The sequence below is a fragment of the Artemia franciscana genome, chromosome 16, assembly GCF_032884065.1.
Source record: "Artemia franciscana chromosome 16, ASM3288406v1, whole genome shotgun sequence".
NCBI classification, from domain to species: domain Eukaryota; kingdom Metazoa; phylum Arthropoda; class Branchiopoda; order Anostraca; family Artemiidae; genus Artemia; species Artemia franciscana.
The window spans coordinates 19,697,852-19,721,780 of NC_088878.1; the positions used below are offsets into that span (position 1 = coordinate 19,697,852).

The 23,929-nt window shown below is 36.2% G+C and overlaps 1 protein-coding gene across 5 annotated transcripts in view; it reads right to left on the bottom strand.

Annotated features, from left to right (window-relative positions):
- Positions 1 to 23,626, bottom strand: part of LOC136037180 (serine/threonine-protein phosphatase 2A regulatory subunit B'' subunit alpha-like) — a 317,624-nt gene extending 293,998 nt beyond the window's left edge. Inside the window, exons 1-2 of one of the 5 annotated variants that reach the window (XM_065719733.1) lie at positions 23,608 to 23,626; positions 15,634 to 15,747 (exon numbers count right to left, since the gene is read on the bottom strand). The gene's annotated coding sequence lies outside the window, so the exon portion shown is untranslated. Of the gene's footprint in view, positions 1 to 4,919; positions 5,165 to 14,217; positions 14,370 to 15,633; positions 15,818 to 23,607 lie in introns of those variants that run through there. The other 4 variants (XM_065719732.1, XM_065719735.1, XM_065719738.1 and 1 more) reach the window with 4 other exon arrangements.
- Between the last annotated feature and the right edge of the window lie 303 nt (positions 23,627 to 23,929).

The following is a 23,929-nucleotide window of genomic DNA, read 5'->3' on the forward strand; positions in this document are numbered from 1 at the left end:
CATATTATTTATATATTACTTTTGATTACGTCAGGAATAGTTCATACACAAGGTAGGCCTATGGGGAACAATTGCAACTTTAGCTATCCAACCTTAAACAGTATCATAAAAGTTTATACAGGAAGATTTATGGTAAATAATCCTGAAGATCCAATGAAAACCTAACAGCTCGGATAATAGCTCGGATTAGCAAGCCGAATAGCACGAAGCAGCTCAGATTTTCCGAATTCTGGTCATGTAGGTCTGATCAAAAATATAAACTACTAAATAATGCGCTTCTCTGGGTCGTAACAGAGGCGCACAAGGCTCTAGGAAAGGAGTCAATTATGTGTTCTTTTTTGTAAAGACGACCCAACAGTTGGTATGAAGAAAAAGAAAAAATATTAGGGTATTAGGCTACATATTACGTTGACAATATATTTTTCTTTTTAGATGCTCTTCGGTTTTGAAGTAAATAGACATATGTAAGTTGCATGTTAAACTGAAATTTAGGTATTCAAAGTTAAACTGAACCTCAAATTTTGACTTGTGGGGAGAGTCAGAGGTAAATCAAATAAATTATTCATCCAAGTTATCAAAACGGTATATATGCAACATCTCAGGAACAACAGATTGGGAAACAGCTGAAACTTTAGGAGTGATCGGGAAAAGGAGGAAACAGGACCTCATAATTTATGTTTAGAGTGAGAATAAACTTGTGCAGAATAAACTTGAAACAAAAAAAAATCCCCCAAAAATGGGGTCAAAACTTTTTCTTCGATCAGCTAGGATTCGTAACACGTCATTTCGGCCCATTAACTGACTTGGTATGCTTTTAATCACCCCGAACAAAAACTAAAATATTTGGGACTTACAGAAACGCTTTATACTACGTCTCTTCGATAAGCTTTAAAATGGCATTTGTAAGTTTCTCAGCCAAAAAACCAATTTGAAACCGAGTTTAGCTACCTCAGATTATCAAACAGTTCGTGGTAACGAACTGTAGTAAGGAGCGACCCGGCTCAATAGCAACCAAAACTCTAAAAAATAGGGTTTTTATATCAATAGCTACATCAAAAGAATCGCATTTTAATGCTGATTTTAAATATATAAGTTTAATCAAGCATAGTCTTACCCATCAAAAGTTACGAGCCTGAGAAAATTTACCTTATTTTAAAAAATAGGGGGAAACAACCCCAAAAAGTCATAGAATCTTAACGAAAATCACACCATCAGATTCAGCGTGTCAGAGAATCCTATTGTAGAAGTTTCAAGCTCCTATCTACAAAAATGTGGAATTTCGTATTTTTTGCCAGAAGACAAATCACGGGTGCGTGTTTATTTGTTGTTTTTTTTCCCAGGGGTCATCGTATCGACCAAGTGGCCTAGAATGTCGCAATAGGGCTCACTATAACGGAAATGAAAAGTTCTAGTGCCCTTTTTAAGTGACCAAAAAATTGGAGGGCACCTAGGCCCCCTCCCACGTTCGTTTTTTCTCCAAAGTCAACGGATCAAAATTTTGAGACAGCCATTTTGTTCCGCATGGTCAAAAACCATAATAACCATGTCTTTGGGAATGACTTACTCCCCCACAGTCCCTGGGGGAGGGGCTGCAAGTTACAAACTTCGGCCAGTGTTTACATATAATAATGGTTACTGGGAAGTGTACAGCGTTTTCAGGGGATTTTTTTTTGGTTTTGAGGGTGGGGTTGAGGGGAGGGAGCTATGTGGGAGGATCTTTCCTTGGAGAAATATGTCATGGGGGAACAGAAATTCAATGAAAAGGGCGCAGGATTTTCTAAAATTACTATAAAAAAAACAATGAAAAAATAAACATGGAAAAGTTTTTTTTTCAATTGAAAGTAAGGAGTAGCAATGAAATTTAAAACGAACAGAGATTATTACGCATATGAGGGGTTCTAAAAATTCTTTAGCATAAAGAGCGAGGTATTTAGGAGGAGATAAATACCTCGCTCTTTATGCTATAGCATTTTTAGTAATTTCAACTATTTATTTTACGGTCTTTCGGATTCAGGGGTCATTCTTAAAGAATTGGGACAAAACTTACGATTTAGTGCAAAGAGCGAGGTATTAACAAGGGTAAAAACCCCCTCATATACATAATAAAAATTTAAGAATATAAAAGCTTGGTTACGTAATCTAATTCTTAAGTTACGTATATTTTTTTACTAATAAAAACATTCGTTAAAAATTAAAATTTATAGTTGCCTTTTTATGTAACCGAAAAATTGCAGGGCAACTAGGCTTTCCCCATCCCTTATTTCTCAAAATCGTCTGATCAAAACTAAGAGAAAGCCATTTAGCCAAAAAAGGAATTAATATGCAAATCTCATTTTAATAATTTATATGTGGAGAGCCAAAATCAAACATGCATTAATTCAAAAACGTTCAGGAATTACATAAAAAAAACTAGTTTTTTTAACTGAAAGTAAGGAGCGACATTAAAACTTAAAACGAACAGAAATTATTCCGTATATGAAATGGGTTGTCCCCTCCGCAATCCCTTACTCTTTACGCTAAAGTTTGACTCTTTGCTACAATTCTGCATTTTAAAACAATTAAAACTTTAGCGTAAAGAGCAAGGGATTGCGGAGGGGACAACCCGTTTCATATACGGAGTAATTTCTGTTCGTTTTCAGTTTTAATGTCGCTCCTTACTTTCAGTTAAAAAAACTAGTTTTTTTTATGTAATGACACCCCAAAATTGATCTCAAATTGTGTCGGTCTCTGATAGATTTGTAGCTAATCGGGTGTGTAGACAGGGGCAGGTAGACCTCAATGAAGATAAATATGTTTTGAGGATTATTTGTATCTAGCCTATATGCGACACCTACAACTGAACGAAAAATTTTTGTGTTACAGATTGGCTTAGACTTATTGTGTATGCAGATAGAGACAAGGGAACCTCAATGTAAGAAGACGAGCTGAAAAAATTGCAATGGTTTGAGATGCCCAAAATGGGCGCAAAATTCTTTTGTTTCCGACCGGCTACCATCTTACTGGGCGTGCGCACTGAGAAAAAAACCACCTCCAATCAGCGTGAAACTTTCAGGGTAGGTAGAGGGGATCAAGGGGACCTTAACTAGAATAATAAATTCTGGAAGAAAAATATTATTATATCGATTCTTAGCGCCAAAGAAATTCAGCTTTTTTTTTACACTCATCTGTTTTAAAATTTAATGGCCAATTAGAATTTCATTAATAAAGACAAAAAACTTGGAGGCAAATATAGCTGTATTAGTTCGTCACGTTTTTGTTTTGTTTTTCAGACGACAAAACAGAACTTTTGTTACAAGTGACCTTGACATGTATTTATTTGAACAAACATGCACGTACCACAAAACATAACTTAATAAAATCTATTAATAAAATCTTGATTTTAGATATGTCTATATTCAAGGGTGTGTACAGGATGGGTCAGGATTCCTTCAACCCTTATCGAAGATCAAAAATTGCTAAGGTTTTAATCTATCTTGAATAATAATCCCATCTACCAACAAGAAAAAAGAATGGAAATGGCGCTCTGACCTCTAGAAGTTTTAGGGCGGTAGTCCCACTCCTGTCTATGGTAATTTCTGCTTGTTTCAAGTTTGACCTTATTTTCAATTTAAATTTCAGTTTAATCTAGGATTTATTTATTCATCTATAGCAGCATCTGTTACCTTTATATTTGATGTGACTATTCGCTTCAATTTTTGAAAATTCAATTTTTTCAATTTTTTTCGGTTCCATTTACTGACTAGTAAGAATTTCATTTTGTCTTAAGTTGAACTATTACATCACTTTATTTTTGTTTGTCTTAGGTTTCAATAAGACTCTTTACCTTTCTTTGAGAAATTTTTTTCTGAAAAACGTTTTCTAGATTATTAAAAATAAAGAGCTGAAATTTCAGATCCTATAGATCACTTATTGGCAATATTTCAATCAATTCTGACTAAAGCTAAGAATTGAAGTCAATTGAAACTTGAGATTTTTCTGGGATTGGAGTGGGCGAGGGGGGAGTCAAAATGAAATTTAAGTTTATCGACAGTTTTACCACAAAACTAGCCGAGTTCATCTGACCAAATACATTATACAAAACGAAAAGTAGAAACTGCTAGTAGCTTGTTAGGCATCTATTAAATAAATGGCGAGCATATTATTATCACAAATTGGGTAAACTGTCAATTTGAGCCTTCCTTTTCTTCAAGAAATTTCTCCCTTTAACATTATTTTTTCAAACCAAATTAGCAGCTATATTTCATTTACCTATCAATTCAATTTCTGATCTGTTCATATTTAGCGTCCTTTAAAAATTCTTGGGAAACCTATTTTTACATTTATAGCACTTTTTGAATTTCTTGTTTGGACTCGCCGGGCTATTCTCGTGCAGAAACAGTTTAAGTTGACATTAGAGGTCAGAGGAGCACAATTAAACCAGCTAAAAATTCAAACAAAATACTAACAGAATCGTCTCAATCTATAAGGATTCAAAGATAATAATCTGAATCTAGAAATTTGCTGAGATACTTTTGACTGTACTTACCTATATCCTAATAATCCGTACCACATATTAGCGCAATAATTTAATTTCACCCTAATGGGCTCCTAATCCTCGTCAGCTACTTATGCAAGGGAGGTCTTTGAGCCTAAGGTCATAAAATCATAAAAATTTTACAATTTACTGCATATTTTTCTATTTCTTTCACATAGCCTAGTTCACCCCCGCTTTACAAATTTTCAAGTTATAGTAATTCCGAATTTCTGTCATAGCATCTATTTCAAAATTTTTTGAACCTCAGGCCTCAAATGACAACCTGAATTCTTTAACAGTAAAAATCGATAAAAGAAATTTTGATGAAATGATTGACAATTTTTTTTTCAAAGTTAGTCAATTGTATGCTATTGGTCTTCAAAAAGAGAAAAAAATGGTTATCTACCTTTGTCATTGGCGAAACTGTAATCAATCATGTTACACAATCTTACAAACAACGTCATCAAGAAGAAAACTTCTGTTTTAATTTTTCCTACCTTATTCTAAGGTATTTAAGGACATGGAAATACATAGAATCCTAGAAACACGCACACACACAGCACTCCTCGAAAAATTGGTTGGTTCCTATATGGATTCGATCCAAACTAGAAACGGAGAGAAACTTAGGTGGTCTAAATTTACGAATGAAGGTTTGAAGAATTTTAGGGAAACATATTGGAAAACTTGCGGCGAAGTGCTCCAATAGATTCGTTTCATTGGGAAAATATTAGCATCTGACAAAACTTATGAATATATCCATTGTGAGGTTTTATTCGATCAAGATTTATGATTTGTCATTCAACACCAAAAAATATACACGAAAAATATCTAAATATAGGAAACTACAAGGAGACATGCTCAAAACTAGGACTACCTATCAGTGCCGTAAGGAAATTTTCAGGTTGAGGTTTGCACATATACAGATACAAATAAATGTGTATCAGCACATATTAAATGAAGTTCATATGCGTGTTAACTCTTTGCTTTGCACTGTAAATAAGCTGAACTAGTCAAGCTAGAAAAGTAAAAATAATGCAGAATAGCTTTTCAATCCTGAGAAACGACATAGGCTGTGCAACTCTAGTCAAAAATCTAAAACTCTGCAAATGTGACGCCATGGTGACAAGCGAGCAATGACTAAAGGTCCAAGCGGGCAGATGGATAGGATTAAAAGCCGGCTTCTAGGGAGCCGGCAAAGAGAGGACTTTAACCTTAATAAAGATAGCTTAACATTACCTCTCTGATCTCACTATGTTCAACAATTTGGGCCTTTACCTCTTAAAAATGTTCTCTCGCTTAGCTTGGACCTTCAACACTAGCACACTCGCTATCTTGACATTACTTTTGCTGTATATTGTTGTTTTTCTTTTCTTGTATGGGATTTCTGTAGCCTATGTTCCATCTCATGGTTTCAAAATCCTTTTGAATAAATTTTACCGTTCCTGGCTTGTGTATTTTAGCTTATTTTTCAGTACAAATAAAAAGTCTATACACAGAAACTTGTGAAAATAAATAATGATCTTTTGGGCCTAAACTCAAACCCTTGATCCTCTTCATTGGTCTTTTCTTGCATGCCTGTAGCCTAGCTGAGATCCTTTCCAGGTAGGCTACACAATGCAGATTATGATGATAAATCAATATGAAGCCGACAAAATTTCTGAGGAAGAATATTTACGGCTTCTTTTCCATTTAAGGCCACTTAATGCTCATTTTCTCCTTAAAGAACCCAAAACCCTAAAAGCGTCAAAAGTCCGTATCACTTTCTCGGCTACGGTATTACAGGAATTTCACTTTTAAACTTATACGTGTTCGTATTTTTTTTTTATCTGTTGGGAGTGTTTCGATGTAGTTCTGGTGGTTTAGCTTCGTCCTGTTTGGTCTTGCTATTTTTGACACCACATATGAAAACTGCTGTAAGAACGCGATCTTCGCACTGAGTTGCAAAATACCTCTATCTTTATGGCATTTTTCACATTGTGTGTAATAAATAATAAAAAATTTCCAAATATCGTTTTCGATATCTATGTTTCTATATTTAATATCGATATTCGGTCCGACATATAGATATCGAGCATCGTCCAACACTACATACAATAAAAACGTCATTTAACTAGGGATAGAATTGAATTTTTCCAAAATTCCTTACAGTTGATATGCGGAACATAAAATTACATAACATGCATAACCATGGAAGTATGTTTTCTTCAAAAGCATGTCATGCTGAACCCAAAAATTAAAAGAAGAAATTGGCCTTGGGTTGCTGCCACAGCCTGAGCTGGGTTCTAGGCTATATTTGTATTTTGTGTCAAGGTTAGAACCCCTTTTCGTATGATCTTTCAAAGTTTATGAGCAGGGGTGTAGTGTAGGTATGAAAAAGTTTAAAGCCTCTTTCAAGGCCCTATTTTGGGCTGTAAATCCACTTCTGAAGATTTTGATCACCTAGCAGAACAGTAATCTTGGTACATGATTTAATTGCTGAATGTTAGCCACTGGTTTTGTATTAAATCAGGAGTTAAGCAGGGTTGTGTCCTATCCCCCTTTATATGGATCATTTTGATGGACTTCGTCTTAAGGAGCACAGAAAAGGCAATTGGAGACCATGGAATCAAATGGGGAGGAAGAACCCTCCTGGACTTAGATTATGCTGATCATTTAAGCATATTAGATGAAAGTGTGAGCAAAATGAATGAACTTTTAGAGGTTTTACAAGTTCAGGGTGCTAAAATAGGCTTGAAAATTAATGTTAAGAAGACTAAGTCACTAAGGCTAGGAGTAAGTGAAGATGAACAGGTGACATTAGGTAACGAAAAGATTGATCAGGTTGGGAGCTTCAGTTACCTTGGTAGCATTATTAGTAAAGATGGTGGGAGCAGTGAAAATGTTAAAAGTAGAATAGCTAAAGCTCAGGGTGTTTTTTCACAGTTAAAAAAAGTTTGGAAGAATAGAAAGATAAGTCTACAAACCAAGATTAGAATATTGAAAGCTACAGTGATGACAGTGGTCAAATATGGCTCTGAAGCATGGGCACTCCGAAAAGCAGATGAAAATTTACTAGATGTTTTCCAGAGAAATTGCCTACGGATTGTTCTGGGTACCCGGCTGACTGACCGTATTTCAAACAGTAGGTTGTACGAAAAGTGTGGTTCAATCCCGCTTTCTGGGGCTATAATGAAAGAAAGGTTTAGATGGCTAGGCCACGTTCTACGGATGAAGGATGACAGATTACCGAAGATTGTCCTTTTTGGCCAACCGTCTGGGGCTACACGGAAAGCAGGTCGTCCTTGTCTGGGTTGGGAGGATGTCATAAATAAAGATTTAAAGGAAATGGGAACTTCCTGGGAGGGTGTAAAGAGGGAGGCTTTAAATAGAGTAGGTTGGAGGAGGAGCGTGCGCAGCTGTGTTGGCCTCAGGCGGCTTGGTGCTGCAGTGAGTTATTAGTAGTAGTAGTAGTAGTGACAATAACATTCTGGTAACGCTACTGTTGGGCAGTTTCATAGATGGAAGCAACTTAGTGAAATAAAAGTAGTGCCATTAGATATCTTATTTTATACTCGTTTTCAATATAACAGTCGTTACTGTGACAATGCATCCCACCCCCAGATGGTTCCATATGTAGTCCTAAATAATATATTCCGTCGTGATGCGTCGTGTTTTTTTTTTTTATAACTTGTTCGTTGAATTTTTGACTCGTGAAAACAACTCTAAGTCATTTCAATGGCACTGTTGGATAAAATTTTATTTTTAAATGTGGATAACAATTGACAAAAATATACAATTGACTATATTTTATTTATTGTTTTTGCAGGTTCGGTACTTATATATTATCTCGACGAAACTCAAGAAGTGAAGTTAAGTTAATCCACTGTAGAGAAATTTATCAATTTTATTCCTACCTTATGCTTTTTCTAAACGCGTTTCTGACAATGCACCGCCAACCCCAGATGGTCCCATATATAGCCCTAGGATAGGGCTACATAATAAAATGAAAAACTGAAAGAAATAAAAAATAAATATGAAAAATGGTACTTTTTAAATACCCCGAACACACTCAAGAATTGAAGTTAGGATAATCATAATGAAATATCCTAAAACATGATGAAAATAATAATACTTTAGAAAAAAAATTTATAGAAACAACAAGAAAAATTATGGAAAGCAGATCGCCAAGAACACATTAAATTAAATACCTTACCAAAAACAAGTTAACCATAATAGCAACTCTACGCATTAAATATTTAATAAAAATAGACCTACATAGTAGTTTATCTCACAGAGCCTAAGCTAATTATCTCCGAATGCAGACGGATAAACTGGTTTTATACAGATCAAACTTCTTGAAAGCGTTCGGGATATTTAACAAGTACCTAAAAAACTATGTAAAAACTAAAAGAAAACGCAAAAACAATGAAATTCATACTTTATTATATGCACCATGTTTCTATTGATAATTAAATTTAAAAGAAACTAGTTTTTTTAACTGAAAGTAAGGAGCAACATTAAAACTTAAGACGAACAGAAATTACTCCGTATATGAAATGGGGATTGTTCCCTCCTCAACACCCCGCTCTTTACGCTACAGTGTGACTCTTTCTCTCAACTCTACTTTTTAAAACAGTAAAACACAGAGCGGGGCGTTGAGTAGGGAACAGCCCCTTTCATATAGGAAGTAATTTCTGTTCGTTTTAAGTTTTAATGTCGCTCATTACTGTCAGTTAAAAAAACTAGTTTTTTTATTTAATTTCTGAACGTTTTTTAATTAATGCATGTTTTGATTTTGGCTCTTCGCACATGAATAATTAAAACGAAATTTGCACATTCATTTATTTTTTGGCTAAATGGCTTTCTCATAGTTTTGATCAGACGATTTTGATAAAAAAAAAAGAACGGGGGAGTAGGCATAGTTACCCTCCATTTTTTTAGTTACTTAAAAAGGCAACTAGAACTTTTAATTTTTTACGAACCTATTTATTAATAAAAATATACGTAACTTACGAAATAACTTGCGTAACGAACTTCTAAGGTCGTACGATTTCATAACGTATATGAGGGGGTTCACCCTCTCGTCAATTCCTCGCTCTTGACACTAAAGCTTAAATTTTGTCCAAATTCCTTAAAAATAACCCCTGAATCACAAAGGCCGTAGAATAAATAGTTGAAATTAATAAAATCACTTTAGCGTAAAGAACAAGGTATTAGGAGGAGGTGAGCACCTCATATGCGTAATAATTTCTGTTCGTTTTAAGTTTTAATACTGCTCCTTACTTTCAGTTGAAGAAACTTTATCATATTTATTTTTTCATTGCTCTTAGAAAAAATACTAAAAAATAATGCGCTTCCTTCATGGAAACTCTCTACCCCATTAAAAATTCCTCCATGTAAATTTCTCCCCGCATAGCCCCCTCCCCTCAACCCCTCGCCAAAACCAAAAAATCACCCTGGAAGTTCTGTACACTTCCCAATAACCGTTACAATGTGTAAACACTGGTCAAAGTTTTAACTTACAGCCTCTCCCACGGGGACTGTGGGGGAGTAAGTTGTCCCCAAAGACATAGTTTTTTTTGTTTTTTGACTGTGCTGAATAAAATGGTTATCTCAGAATTTTGATCTGGTGACTTTGAGAAAACAATGAGCGTGGGAGGGGGCCTAGGTGCCCACCAATTTTTTTGGTCACTTTAAAAAGGGCACTAGAACTTTTAACTTCCGTTACAATGAGCCCTCTCGTAACAATCTAGGACCATTGGGTCAATATGATCACCCCTGGGAAAAAAAAACACGCATCCGTGATCTGTCTTTTGGTAAAAATACAAAATTCCACATTTTTGTAGATAAGAGCTTGAAACTTCTACAGTAGGGTTCGCTGACACGCTGAATCTGATGGTGTGATCTCGTTAAGATTCTATGACTTTTAAGGGGTGTTTCCCCCCTATTTTCTAAAACTAGGCAAATTTTCTCAGGCTCGTCACTTTTGACGGGTAAGATTAAACTTGATGAAACTTATATATTTAAAATCAGCATTAAAATGCGATTTTTTGGTGTAACTACTGGTATCATAATTCCGATTTTTAGAGTTCCGGTTACTATTGAGCCAGGTTTGATATTATCAAGTTTCCTTTCATTGTTATTCGTGATTTTAAATGACTTCAAACAACGTTTTAATCCACATTTCCATTGTAACCATTCAGTAAAGACTGGATTTAATAGAGTCGAAATTGGAGCTAGACATTATACGGCACATAGGGAGGTAAAAACACAACGAATAAATATATTATTAGGGCTATAGACTAAATGGGGCTATCAGGGGCTTGGGGTATATTGTCAGAAACGCGATACAATCTATCGAAAGATGATAAAATAAGGAATCTAATGGTACTATTTTTATTTTGGTACTTGCTTCTTATAGCCACCACACCCAAATTCAGTCGAGAATTGGAGTTTGGTTAATGTTAATGAAATAAAACAAAATATGATAGAAATATAATACTTTACCAACAGATAAAAACTACAACAAATAATTATGAAAGGGTGGCTTCCAGACCGTATTATATTAAATACGTAACTTAAACTAACCTAACATAACCAAAATATCAACTAAATATTTAATTAAAATATTACTACAATGTAGTTTTCCACCGAGCCGAAGCTAATATTGTCTGGTATAAAGACCATGAAAACCGAAAATTGTCTCATGTTCGCGATACAAGATCTTGAGTGTGGTGGCTGACAAAAGTACTGAAAAAGACAAAAGTACTTTTATTTTAATAAGATGCTACTGTTTGTGGAGATGTCGACCCAACTACAATGTAAGTAAGTAAATTTTTATTTCACTAAAAGTGCTAGGGCCATGGCAATACAAAATAAAGAGGGAAATACACTTTTAAATAAATGTCCTTACATAAACATTACATTGCAGAAAAAAAAGGAGAAATATAAATCACAAAATCTACATCTGTGCTCGATTGCCAACCTAAGAAACCTAAATTTTTATTACCTGTAAAACATTACTCCCTCTTTGCATCTAACAGTCCTCTCATCAAACTCGCACTTTCCATACACATCATCTCTCAAATTCCTCAATTATACACACTCATATCACATGACCAACACTCTTATCCATACTTCCACACATCGGGAAAAAATAAGGACCATCATACACTCTCCTCCTCCCTAAATACTTCCTTTTTACCCTAAGTGGTAAACTATTTCCCCTTAATTCGATTATATACTTAAATCCCTGTTTTTATGTTACCAAAAGCTTTACTTAAATATTACTACTAGCCTACTACTCCTAACAACTCAACGCAGTACCAAGCCGCCTGAGGCCATTACAGCTATGCACGCTCCTCCTCCGTCACAATCTATTGAAAGCCTCAGTCCTTACACCCTCCCAGGAAGTTCACGTTTCTTTTAAATCTTTCTTTACGGTATGACATTTTCCCACCCCAGACGGGGACGACCTGCTTTCCGTTTAGCCCTAGACGGTTGGCCGAAAAGGACAACCTGTGGCAATCTGTCATCCTTCATTCGCAGAACGTGCCCGAGCCATCTCAACCTTTCTTTCATTATAGCCCTAGGAAGCGGAGTCGAACCAAATTTTTCGTACAGCCTACTGCTAGAAATACGTTCAGTCAGCCGGGTACCTAGAATAATCCGTAGACAATTTTTCTGGAAAACATCTTGGAAATGTTCATCCACTTTTCGGAGCGCCCATGCTTCAGAGCCATATTTGACCACTGTCATCACTGTAGCTACCAAAATTCTAATCTTGATTTGCAGACTTATTTTCCTATTCTTCCAAAGTTTTTTTAACTGTGAAAAAACACCATGAGCCTTGACTATTCTACTTTTAACGTCTTAACTGCTCCCACCGTCTTTACAAATAATTACATAAAAAAACTAGTTTTTTAAACTGAAAGTAAGGAGCGACATTAAAACTTAAAACGAACAGAAATTACTCCGTATATGAAATGGGTTGTCCCCTCCGCAATCCCTCGCTCTTTACGCTAAAGCTTTTAATTGTTTTAAAAAGTAGAATTATGGCAAAGAGTCAAACTTTAGCGCAAAGAGCGAGGGATTGCGGAGGGGACAACCCATTTCATATACGGAGTAATTTCTATTCGTTTTAAGTTTTAATGTCGCTCCTTACTTTCAGTTTAAAAAACTAGTTTTTTTATGTAATTTCTGAACGTTTTTGAATTAATGCACTTTTGATTTTGGCTCTCCGCACATAAATTATTAAAATGAAATTTTAATATTAATTATTTTTTGGCTAAATGGCTTTCTCCTAGTTTTGATCAGACGATTTTGAGAAATAAGGGGGTGGGAAGGAGGCCTAGTTGCCCTCCAATTTTTCGGTTACTTAAAAAGGCAACTAGAACTTTTCATTTTTAACGAACGTTTTTATTAGTAAAACATATACGTAACTTAAGAATTAACTTACGTAACAAACTTTTATATTCTTTTATTTTTTTTATGTATATGATGGGGTTTGTCCCATCATTAATACCTCGCTCTTTACACTAAATCTTAAGCTTTGTCCCAATTCTTTAAGAATGACCCCTGAACCATAAAGGCCGTAGAATAAATAGTTGAAATTACTAAAAATACTTTACCATAAAGAGCAAGGTATTTATCTCCTCCTAAATACCTCACTCTTTATGCTAAAGTATTTTTAGAACCCCTCATATGCGTAATAATCTCTGTTCGTTTTAAGTTTTAATGATACTCCTTACTTTCAATTGAAAAAACTTTTCATGTTTATTTTTTCATTTTTTTTTATAGTAATGCTAGACAATCCTGCGCCCTTTTCATTGAATTTCTCTTCCCCCATGACATATTCCTCCAAGATAAGATCCTCCCACATAGCCCCCTCTCCTCAACCCCACCCCCAAACCAAAAAAATCCCCCTGAAAACGTCTGTACACCTCCCAATAACCATTACTGTTTGTAAACACTGGACAAAGTTTGTAACTTGCAGCCCCTCCCCCAGGGACTTTGGGGGAGTGAGTCATTCTAAAGACATAGTTATTATGGTTTTTGACTATGCGGAACAAAATGGCTATCTCAAAATTTTGATCCGTTGACTTTAGGAAAAAATGAGCGTGGGAGGGGGCCTAGGTGCCCTCCAATTTTTTGGTCACTTAAAAAGGGCAATAGAACTTTTCATTTCCGTTAGAATGAGCCCTCTTGCGAGATTCTAGGACCACTTGGTCGATACGATGACCCCTGGAAAAAAAAAAAAAAACAAAAACAAACAAATAAACACGCACCCGTGATCTGTCTTCTTGCAAACTACGAAATTCCACAATTTTGTAGATATGAGCTTGAAATTTTCGCTATAAGGTTCTCTAATACACTGAATGCGATGGTGTAATTTTCGTTAAGATCCTACGACTTTTAGGGGGTGTTTCTCCCTATTTTCCAAAATAAGGCAAATTTTCTCAGGCTCGTAACTTTTGATAACAAATATTAAATTTGATGAAACTTATATATTTAGAATCAGCATAAAAATTCGATTCTTTTGATGTATCTTTTAGCATCAAAATTCCGTTTTTTAGAGTTTCGTTTACTATTGAGCCGGGTCGCTCCTTACTACAGTTCGTTACCACGAACTGTTTGATGCTGCCAAGGTAAGTGTTTGCCCAAAGTAAAAGCTTTTACTTTACCATGCTGCCCAAGCTTTTACAAAGGTAAGTAAAACTGCCCACCTGATAATTCTTTTCGGTGTCCAAAGTCACTATTTCATCTTCAGTGATTCCTAGCCTTAGTTACTTAGTCTTCTTAACATTAATTTTCAGACCTATTCTAGCACCCTGAACTCGTAAAACCACTAAAAGTTCATTCATTTTGCTCACACTTTCATCTAAGACGCTTAAATCATCAGCATAATTTAAGTCCAGGAGAGTTTTTCCTCTTCGTGTGATTTCGTGGTTTCCATTACCTTTCCTGGGCTCCTTACGACAAAATCCATGAAAATGATCCGTATAACTGAGATAGACATGCCATGTACGCAAACTTAAAGCCCAAAAGATGAAGAAAAGAGGCATTAGCCTACAGTTCAGATGGGCTATTGAGAAGGAAACATTCTTACTTCATAATATGCAGAAAAGTTGTAGTTAAAACATTTTTTAAGGCACTTCCACTATACTTTACCCCCCCCCCCAAACGAGCAAATATATAGCCCATATATATATATATATATATATATATATATATATATATATATATATATATATATATATATATATATATATATATATATATATATATCACAGAGCACTATACTTTAAGTTTAGTTATTTCCTTTTTTTAATTAAACCCGATTGAACCTTATATATTATATATATAAGGTTCAATATATATTATATATATAAGGTTGTATTATATATATAAGGTTCAATATATATATATATATATATATATATATATATATATATATATATATATATATATATATATATATATATATATATATATATATACTCGGAGGGCAACTAGGCCTCCTCCTTCGCTTCCTTTTTCTCAAAATCTTTCCGATTTATTGCAATTAATTAATATGCAAATTTCGTTTTAATTATTTATGTGCGGAGACCCAAGATCAAAACATGCATTAATTCAAAAACGTCCAGAAATTAAATAAAAAAAAACAAGTTTTGGTAACGAAAAGTAAGGAGCGACATTAAAACTTAAAACGAACAGAAATTACTCCGTATACGAAAGGGGCTTTTCCTCCTCAACCCCGCTCTTTATGCAAAAATTTCTTACTGTTTTAAAAAGTAGAGTTAAGAAAAGGTCAAACTTTAGCGTAAAGAGCGGGGCTATATATCGGACCATCAGGGAGGAGGGGGAGGTTTACGAGTCAATTGATCATTACATTCTGAAAGAGCATAAAAAAACGAATCGAGTAGTGGATTTACTTTGTCTCTAGGCTATATCAGCTATGGAATCTCGTTTATGTTTACCATAATACCAAATCACATGAAGTTAATTTATGTGACGAAGTAAGAATTTTGTTAATTATAGTTTTTACTTCACAGGAGGACAGAAACCCAACCTATGTGATATGTGTCTTGGATAAAAAAGAAAAATTCAAACACATGAATTAAAGTTCAACGTTCCCTTACCTTCAAAGAAGAAACATAGTGTGGCCTATCCCGCTTCAAAGGTCCTTGTTCTGAATTCTTTAATCCTGTTCATATATTTTCACTTTTTGCACAACTGACCAGTCAGGCTATTCCCTAGAAATCAATATATACTATTTTTAATGTAATTGCCAAAGAAGATAAAACAGTACTGAAATCGGCTTCAAAACCTGCTCAACAACACTCTAAATGTACATGTGCTTCAGGCATAGCATTAATCCAATCCAATGGAACACACCCAACTACAGGTATTTAGTCGTATGTATTTCATTGAAGATTCTATTCATTAATAGTTACGTTCTTGAAACGGGGACGCTGAGATGTATAAATTTCTCGTTACACACCTGTATAATTTGACTTTTATCTTGTGAATTTTTCTTTGGGAGGGAGGTAGGGATTACCATATACCCCTCCCCCATCAGGAAGTATAAATGTAGCGTTAGAAGAAAATATAATACAGCTAGAAAATTTAGTTTTTCAACGTCATGACTCTATTTCTCCCATTCCCTAGTTGGACAAATTCTTCAATGTTCCCTGACCCACAATAAAACCACTCCCCGCAATCATTCATATAAAATGGCTTACAAAGGCTACGGCTTATTGGGGCCAGACATGACTAATCAGCACGTGCTCTGTGACCTGTAAAGCTTTTTGTGACCTGTAAACGTACAATTTTGATCTTCACGTAAATTTTGTAATATGTCCTTCTTAGCTTTAGAAATTGTGTGGATGGATTAAAACCGCTGGTGCTCATGAGCAAAAGGTTAAGAGTAACCCTCATAAGAATGCCCAGGGAACTTAATAAGGCTTTGGCCAACCAAATATGATCACAAATGAACAGAAAGGTCTAAGTGTTGGAACATCCAGAAAAAATAAGATACTTTTCTGTTGATTTTTTTTAACCATTCTTCTTCTGGAAAAAGCTAGACGTGAGCTAAACTCAAAAAAAGGAAAGATTGAAACAACCCAAAAACAAAATAACATACATTTGTCAGTTTTCCATTGCAAATGATTGTTTTTTTTAGATTAGGACGACCAGGAATGTAAACTAAATGCTATGGGGGAGGGGAACAAATCTTAAAAAAAAATACAAAACTGGGGGAATTATATGAAAAATATAGAAAATTACGGAGAAAATCAGAAGTCTTATGATTTCAGTTTCAAAGGAAGGTGAAATGGGGCATTTTTTAAATGTCTTCCTCTCCCAGAACTCAATAGTGATTTCGTTTTGGCTACTCCGCAGAGCCAAAAAGGAATGATGCCAAAATGAGCGAAAGAAAATCATGATCGAAAAAAAACTTGAACACTGTTGAAATCATGATCGTCTAAAGATTTGTAGTCGTGGTAACCACAAGGTCAAAAATTTAGACCAAAGCCTATTCCCCTAGCCCCAGCTTTTTGTATTTTGACTTATTCCAAGTCGTGGTTATTTTGGAAATACTCCTAAATTTGCAAATCTTAATTATCAAAAATTCATGATGATAATTGACGATAAAACGTCATAGACTTATCGTCAAGAAGGACTGAAATATTCGTTCTTAATTATTCAAAAGCTGTCTCGTTACACAGCACACATTATAGCCTACTTGAGAGCACAAAACTGCAAAAAAGTTTTGGGTTTCTCATTGTTCTTAGCAAGCAGCAACCAGTACCAAGCTAGGAACAGCTAGGCAGAAAAGGCCACTTGGTAAAGGATTAATTTAAATTAAAACTAAAGCTTAATGAAAATAATGGGGCAGGGGAGTTGGAAACCCACTATTTTTAATGTAAACATAAGTAAACCTTAATAAAAAGTGAAGCGTGGAATAAATATAGAAATATTGTACAATGAATGTAAAACGGAGCATGAAACTTAGAACTTAGAAAAGAATATAACGATAAGAGTATCCAGAAAAATCCCAACTCAACAGCACTAGAAATTATTACAAGACACAAAGGGAGGGAACAAATCTTAAGAAAAAGCAACAACAGAGGAATACTACTACTACTACTAATAACTCACTGCAGCACCAAGCCGCCTGAGGCCAACACAGCTACGCACGCTCCTCCTCCAACCTAATCTATTTAAAGCCTCCCTCTTTACACCCTCCCAGGAAGTTCCCATTTACTTTAAATCTTTATTTATGACATCCTCCCAACCCAGACAAGGACGACCTGCTTTCCGTGTAGCCCAGACGGTTGGCCAAAAAGACAATCTTCGGTAATCTGTCATCCTTCATCCGTAGAACGTGGCCTAGCCATCTCAACCTTTCTTTCATTATAGCCCCAGAAAGCGGGATTGAACCACACTTTTCGTACAACCTACTGTTTGAAATACGGTCAGTCAGCCGGGTACCCAGAACAATCCGTAGGCAATTTCTCTGGAAAACATCTAGTAAATTTTCATCTGCTTTTCGGAGTGCCCATGCTTCATAACCATGCAACAGAGAAACAATATGAGACATATAGAAACTTCCGGAGAAAATCAGAAGTCTTATGATTTCAGCAGCAAGGGAAGTTGAAATGGGGCATTTTTTAAAGGTCTCCCTCCCCAATAACTCAATAGTGATTTCGTTTTGGCTACTCCGTAGAGCCAAAATGGGACGATGCCAAAATAGCTAAAAAATGACAGGTAAAAGAAAACTGTTGAGATCATGATCGTCTAAAGATTGTTGGTCGTGTTTACCACAAGGTCAAAAATTTACACCGGAGCCCATTCCCCTAGCCCCCTTCCAAGGAGGAAATTATGCTGCTCCCCTTCCAAGTCGTGATCACTTTGGAAATACTAAAAAATTTTTAGGTGTTAATCATCAAAAAATCTTAAGATTGGAATATGGTTTTCCTAAATCAAAACTCAGTAAGTATATTTCTAACGAATAAATTTGGTTGGCACCAAAGTTGGCATTAAGAAAATGCAATTCTTTATTCTCTGATTTGGCTAAAATAACAACACGAGGGTACTAAATTAAAATATACTATATAATCTCCATTTACCGCCGATGGGGTTTTATGTGATGTAATATACGGTGTTCAAGATTTTTCATCGCCCATAAGCTTGAAACTGAATTTTGGCTGATGTTCATACGGTGTTCAAAATCTCCATTTATCACCAACGGGGTTTCATGTGACGTAATATCGGTTTTCATCGCCCATAAGCTTGTCACTGTTTTTTGGCTAACGTTCATACGGTGTTCAAAAACCTAAAGGAAAATTGCAGACCAGAAGGTTTGTGCCCACTTTGACAAAAAAAATTAGTTTATTGAGTTTATGAAAAGTTCCATTACCAAACAATTTGAATAATCCCTGCAACACAAAACGGGCATAAATTAAAAGGAACAATCTCATCAAAGGTAAAGACTGCAGGTTCTGCTATGAGTTAATAAACAAATTTATTAGCAAATTTATTAGCACCAGAAATTATCATAAATAAGAGCAGAGCTATCACCCTCCCCCCTCCAGAGCTTGATTTGTCCAAAATGAAATGTGTTTCCCTCTTGGCCCAGAGAATGATAATTGAACGTTTTTAATCAAGATCAAGAATACCCCCCCCCCCCACAATTTTACTATAAAAGTCATAAGGAAAACAATTTGCAAATTACATGATTTAAGTTGCTTGCGCCAAAGGCTGTGGGGGACATTACCTATGCTATTTTTACGATTGTTTAATAGCAATACGGTCGTTTACCGTTTTCAAATAGGCCTATTTGTGGGGCTGTCCAAACTCTTCTGACCAGACATAGATCAGATGTTTTCGAGAGTTACGGTGGAGCAGGTAGTATTTAAAGGGATGGGTGGGAGAGTTCGTACAAGAAGACCAATTCTTGAACCAATGAGAAAGCAAGATAAGCTTTTGTGTAAAGAGTGAGAGGCTGAGGGGGTAGCATCCACCGATTATTTGGGATAATTCCTATCATATTAAGTTTGAATGATCCTCTTTACTTTCATTCGATGAAGATAATTTCTATTAAATTTAACATCACATTCAGCGCCAGCTAAATACGAAAGGGTTCCTGTTCCAACAACCCCTGGTAAAGTTTTAACTTTGCATAACAATACTTCAAAAAGGAAAGCCAGCCCTAAAAAAATTGACGAACTTAAGTTTTTATCAGATGGGTTTGGGGTGGAAATGTTGTAGGGGGGACTAGTTACCCTCCGATCTCTTTTAACTTTAAAACCTGAATTAGAAATTTCGATTTCCTATTAAATGAGCCCCCCTCCTAAAGTTTATACGATTACCCCTCCCATTAGAACCGTGTATGCCCCCAGGGAATAATTAACAACGCCTGCCTCTAGACTCTGGGTTTTTTGTCAACCCGGGAGTTTTGTTTAATTGATTTTTGAACTAATTTTAACAGAATGGCTATTTGTTTTCCAATATCTTTTGAATCTTAATAAGTGAAGTAGAACTTTCAATATCCTATGAAATAAGCCTCCTCTGAAGTTCATACGAGCATCCCTTCAAAAAAAAAAATATATATATATGCTCCCAGGGCATAACTTACAACGTCTGCCTCCGAGCTCTGAGGGCTTTTGCCGTCCTTGGAATTATTGACAGCTGAATTTGAAACTATTTCCAACAAAATTACCATCTTCAAATTTTTATCGGATGAGTTTGGGAAAAGGGGAATGGGGGAGTAGTTGCCCTCTAATCTTTTTAACTCTTAAAAAGTGAGCTAAAAATTTTAATTTCCTATGAAGTGAGCCCCCTCTGAAGTTAAAACGAGCCCCCTTTCCATAAGAACCATATGTTTCCAGGGCATAACTTACAGCGCATGCCCCCAGGCTCTGTGGGGTTGTACCAACCCTTGAGTTTTTGTTATCTGATGTTTGAGCTAATTTTAACAAAATGGCTGTCTCAAAATTTTTATCGATGGGGCTTAGGAAAATTGGGGGTAGGGGACTAGTTGCCCTTCGATATATTTTGACTCTTAAAAAGTGAACTATAACTTTCAATTTCCTCTTAAATGAACACCCTCTCAAGTTCATACGATCTCCCATCTATAGTAACCATAAATGCCCCTGTGGCATAACTTACGACACTTACGGGAATTGAGGGGTTCTGTCGACCCCAGAGTTTTTGTTAACTGGTCTTTGAACTATTTATGACAAAATAGCTATCTCAAAATTTTTATCGGATGGATTTGGGGAATACGGGGTTGGGAGGAAGGGGGGTTGCCTTCTGATCTCTATTGACAATTAAAAAGTGAACTAGAAATTTTAATTTTCCATTAAATGAGCCACCTTTGAAGTTTGTGCAAGTACCCATCCCATAGGAACCATATATGCCCCCAGGCCATAACTTACAACGCTTGCCCTAGGTTCCGTGGGGGACTAGCTCTGGAATTTTTGTTATCTGATTTTTGAGCTAATTTTAACAGGATGGCAATCTTGAAGTTTTTACCGGATGGGTTTGCAGGAAAAAGGGCGTGGGAGGGCTAGTTGCCCTCTTATCTCTTTTGAATTTTAAGAAGTGAATTAAAACTTTCAATTTTTGTATGCAGTGAGCCCCCTCTGAATTTTCAACGAGCACCCCTTTCATATGAACGACATATACCCTCCAAGGCATAACTTACAACGCCAGCCCCCGGGCTTGGGGGGTTGTGCTGACCTTGGAGTTATTATTTATCTGATCTTTGAACTATTTCCAGCAAAATGGGTATCTCAAAATTTTTGTCAGATGCATTTGGGGGAAAGGCGCGGGGGGGGGGGGGTAGGCTAGTCGCACTTCCATCACTTTTGAATCTGAAAATGGGCACCAGAACTCCCAATTTCCAATTTAATGAGCCCCCCCGTATTTTATACAATCGCCCTTCTAGATGAAGCGAACATGGGAAAAAAGTACTAAAACGTTGGAACCTTAAGGCCTTTACTATAGGCAACGCTATAGCGTTGCCCCTGATATATATTTTAAATATCTTCTTGTTAGGCTGGGGGGGGGGGATTGACCTTCTGGTGTTCATGGGACACACCCCTATAGGAAAATATCTGTTTGAAAAACTCACCTTGACACCCGTGGAAATGATGATCGTATAATTCAGTTTTAATGTTTCAGATCCCCCCCCCCTAATAAACATTTAAAATGAATGATCATTATTCTCGAAGCAATGCCTTACAAATATTAAAGTTTATGTAAAAAAAAAGGTCGAAAGAGATAAAACAAAATAGAGATAATTTGACCATCTTTCGAAAAGCAAGTACACTAATTGAGCTCTTATTATATAACCATTGTCGTGTAGAAGTAAAACTTTAATTTTAGGAGGTACGTATGAGGGAACGGTAGCTCTCCTCATACTTAGGACAGCCCTGGATGTGGAATTAAAAACCAACAGAAACAAATTTAAAAGCCAATTAATTTCAAGTAAAATTAAAAGCAATATTGATCTTAAAATGAACAGAATTTATTCCATAGTGGAGGGGACTGCCCCCTTATTAACCATCTTTTCCTTACACTAAAGTTTGGTGGTCTTCCTTGTAATTTTTTGATTGAGAGGTCCCCTATGCCTCCCATACCAATTGAATCTTTTGCGTCGGTAGTTCTGGGGGCGGTGGTAGCAACCTTCATGCAGTGCCCCAGAATGTAGTGGACCCTGTTTTATTTGTCCACAAATAGGGGCCCACCACTGCTAATTTCAGTTGCCACCCAGGCATCACACCGCCCTGCCCAGTGTCTGGCCAAGAGGTGGTATAAATGAGCCTGCGCCACCAACCTTGGGATGGCTAATGGTAACTGGAATTTTGTTTTGTGCTGGGAGGTTCATGATTCTGAATGGATGCTGAGGGAAAGGGTGCAGTGGATAAAACTCTGTTGTGGCCATGTGGCCATTCCAAGGATGCCAGAAAGTACATAGCCCATATCCAAGTGGGAGGCTATCCTATTTGGGAAATAATATCACACACTATCAACAATCACTTTTGGATAAACCAGAGGGGAGGCTACGGTGGCGCGTGGAAGGTTACACCAAAGCATAACTCAAAGCTGATATACGGAGGTTGCGATGCTGATTCTCCACTGCAGAATTGATACCAGGGACTTGATGTCTCACAGGACGATTGTTTATTGCAATGATTTGGATTTTAATGATGATTCGTTTCTTAAAACTGTAAACCCTATTTCTCCACAAGGCATGAGTGTGCACTCAGATGTTCTACTTGATGGTGATTCATCTGAGTCAACACTTGTGGAAGAAGTGTTCAAGATTTATTTCTTTGAGTATAAGTGTGAAGAGACGCAAAAACACAGGAGATTGGAAACAGAAGGTATGCCTGGGAAACAAACCTTCTGGACATTCTTAACACCAAACACTCGACAAGAAGAAATCCCTAAAGATACAATCCAAAGTGGGAGAATGGACCCCTATCAAAATTAACGGTTCAGAGGATAGAGTACTGCTTGCCACCGACAACCAAAAAATGGTGGGTGACCCTCCCTCTCTTCTAAGGGTCGAGGACTTTCTGTCCAAGGTGGTATAAATCTAAGTGGGTCTCTTCAAAGGAGCGCGGAAAGCTTTATTCAATGTCTGTGAACCACTAAAGAAAAATCTTCAAGAAAAGGAATGGACAAGTAATGTTCAAAAATACTATGCCCGAGGACGCACCGATTATCCAAAGAACTTGGATCGAGGACAGGAGACTATCAATAGTGTTGTTACTGACACTGATGGTTTGGAATTATAATGAAACAGAAAAAATATGTTTAGGAATAAAAAAGCCTACTCTGCAGGCAAAGGAAAAAACTAGCTATGTAGAGGCTGCAAAACTTATCTAAATTAGGGGGTGAGCAGTCATATCAACAGTTTGAAAACTGATGACGAACAGTGCATTATCGATACAAAGGACGAAGAGATTCTAATTGGCACTAATTTTTGTTCAGAAATTTTCTCCACATAACTGGAGGGGGACTCAATAAGGGTCCGATGTTGGGATGGAAATAATGCGTCCTGGGTAAATTAGCCTATAAATGGCGTTGGACTAGGATACCTTTTCTAGCACCAAGTAATGCTCCTTCTAAGAAAAATTTCCATATATGGTTCTCAAACAGCTTTTAAAAAAAGTTAACGGAACTGTTATGGGTAACCAGGAGATACCTTTGTCACAACTTTAAAGTTTTTCCTAGTTCCAGAAAACGAGGCAAAGAGACTGAATGCTGGCACATCAATTTGCTTCACTGCCAGGCTATTTCATTTAAGATTATGGGACTTTTGGCATGAAGCTAAATATTTTTAGCGCTGGTGCAGGAGCCCTAGACCGTTGTAAATCAAGTGAGGAAGAAGGTTATTGATTCCGAAATCCATTCACAAAC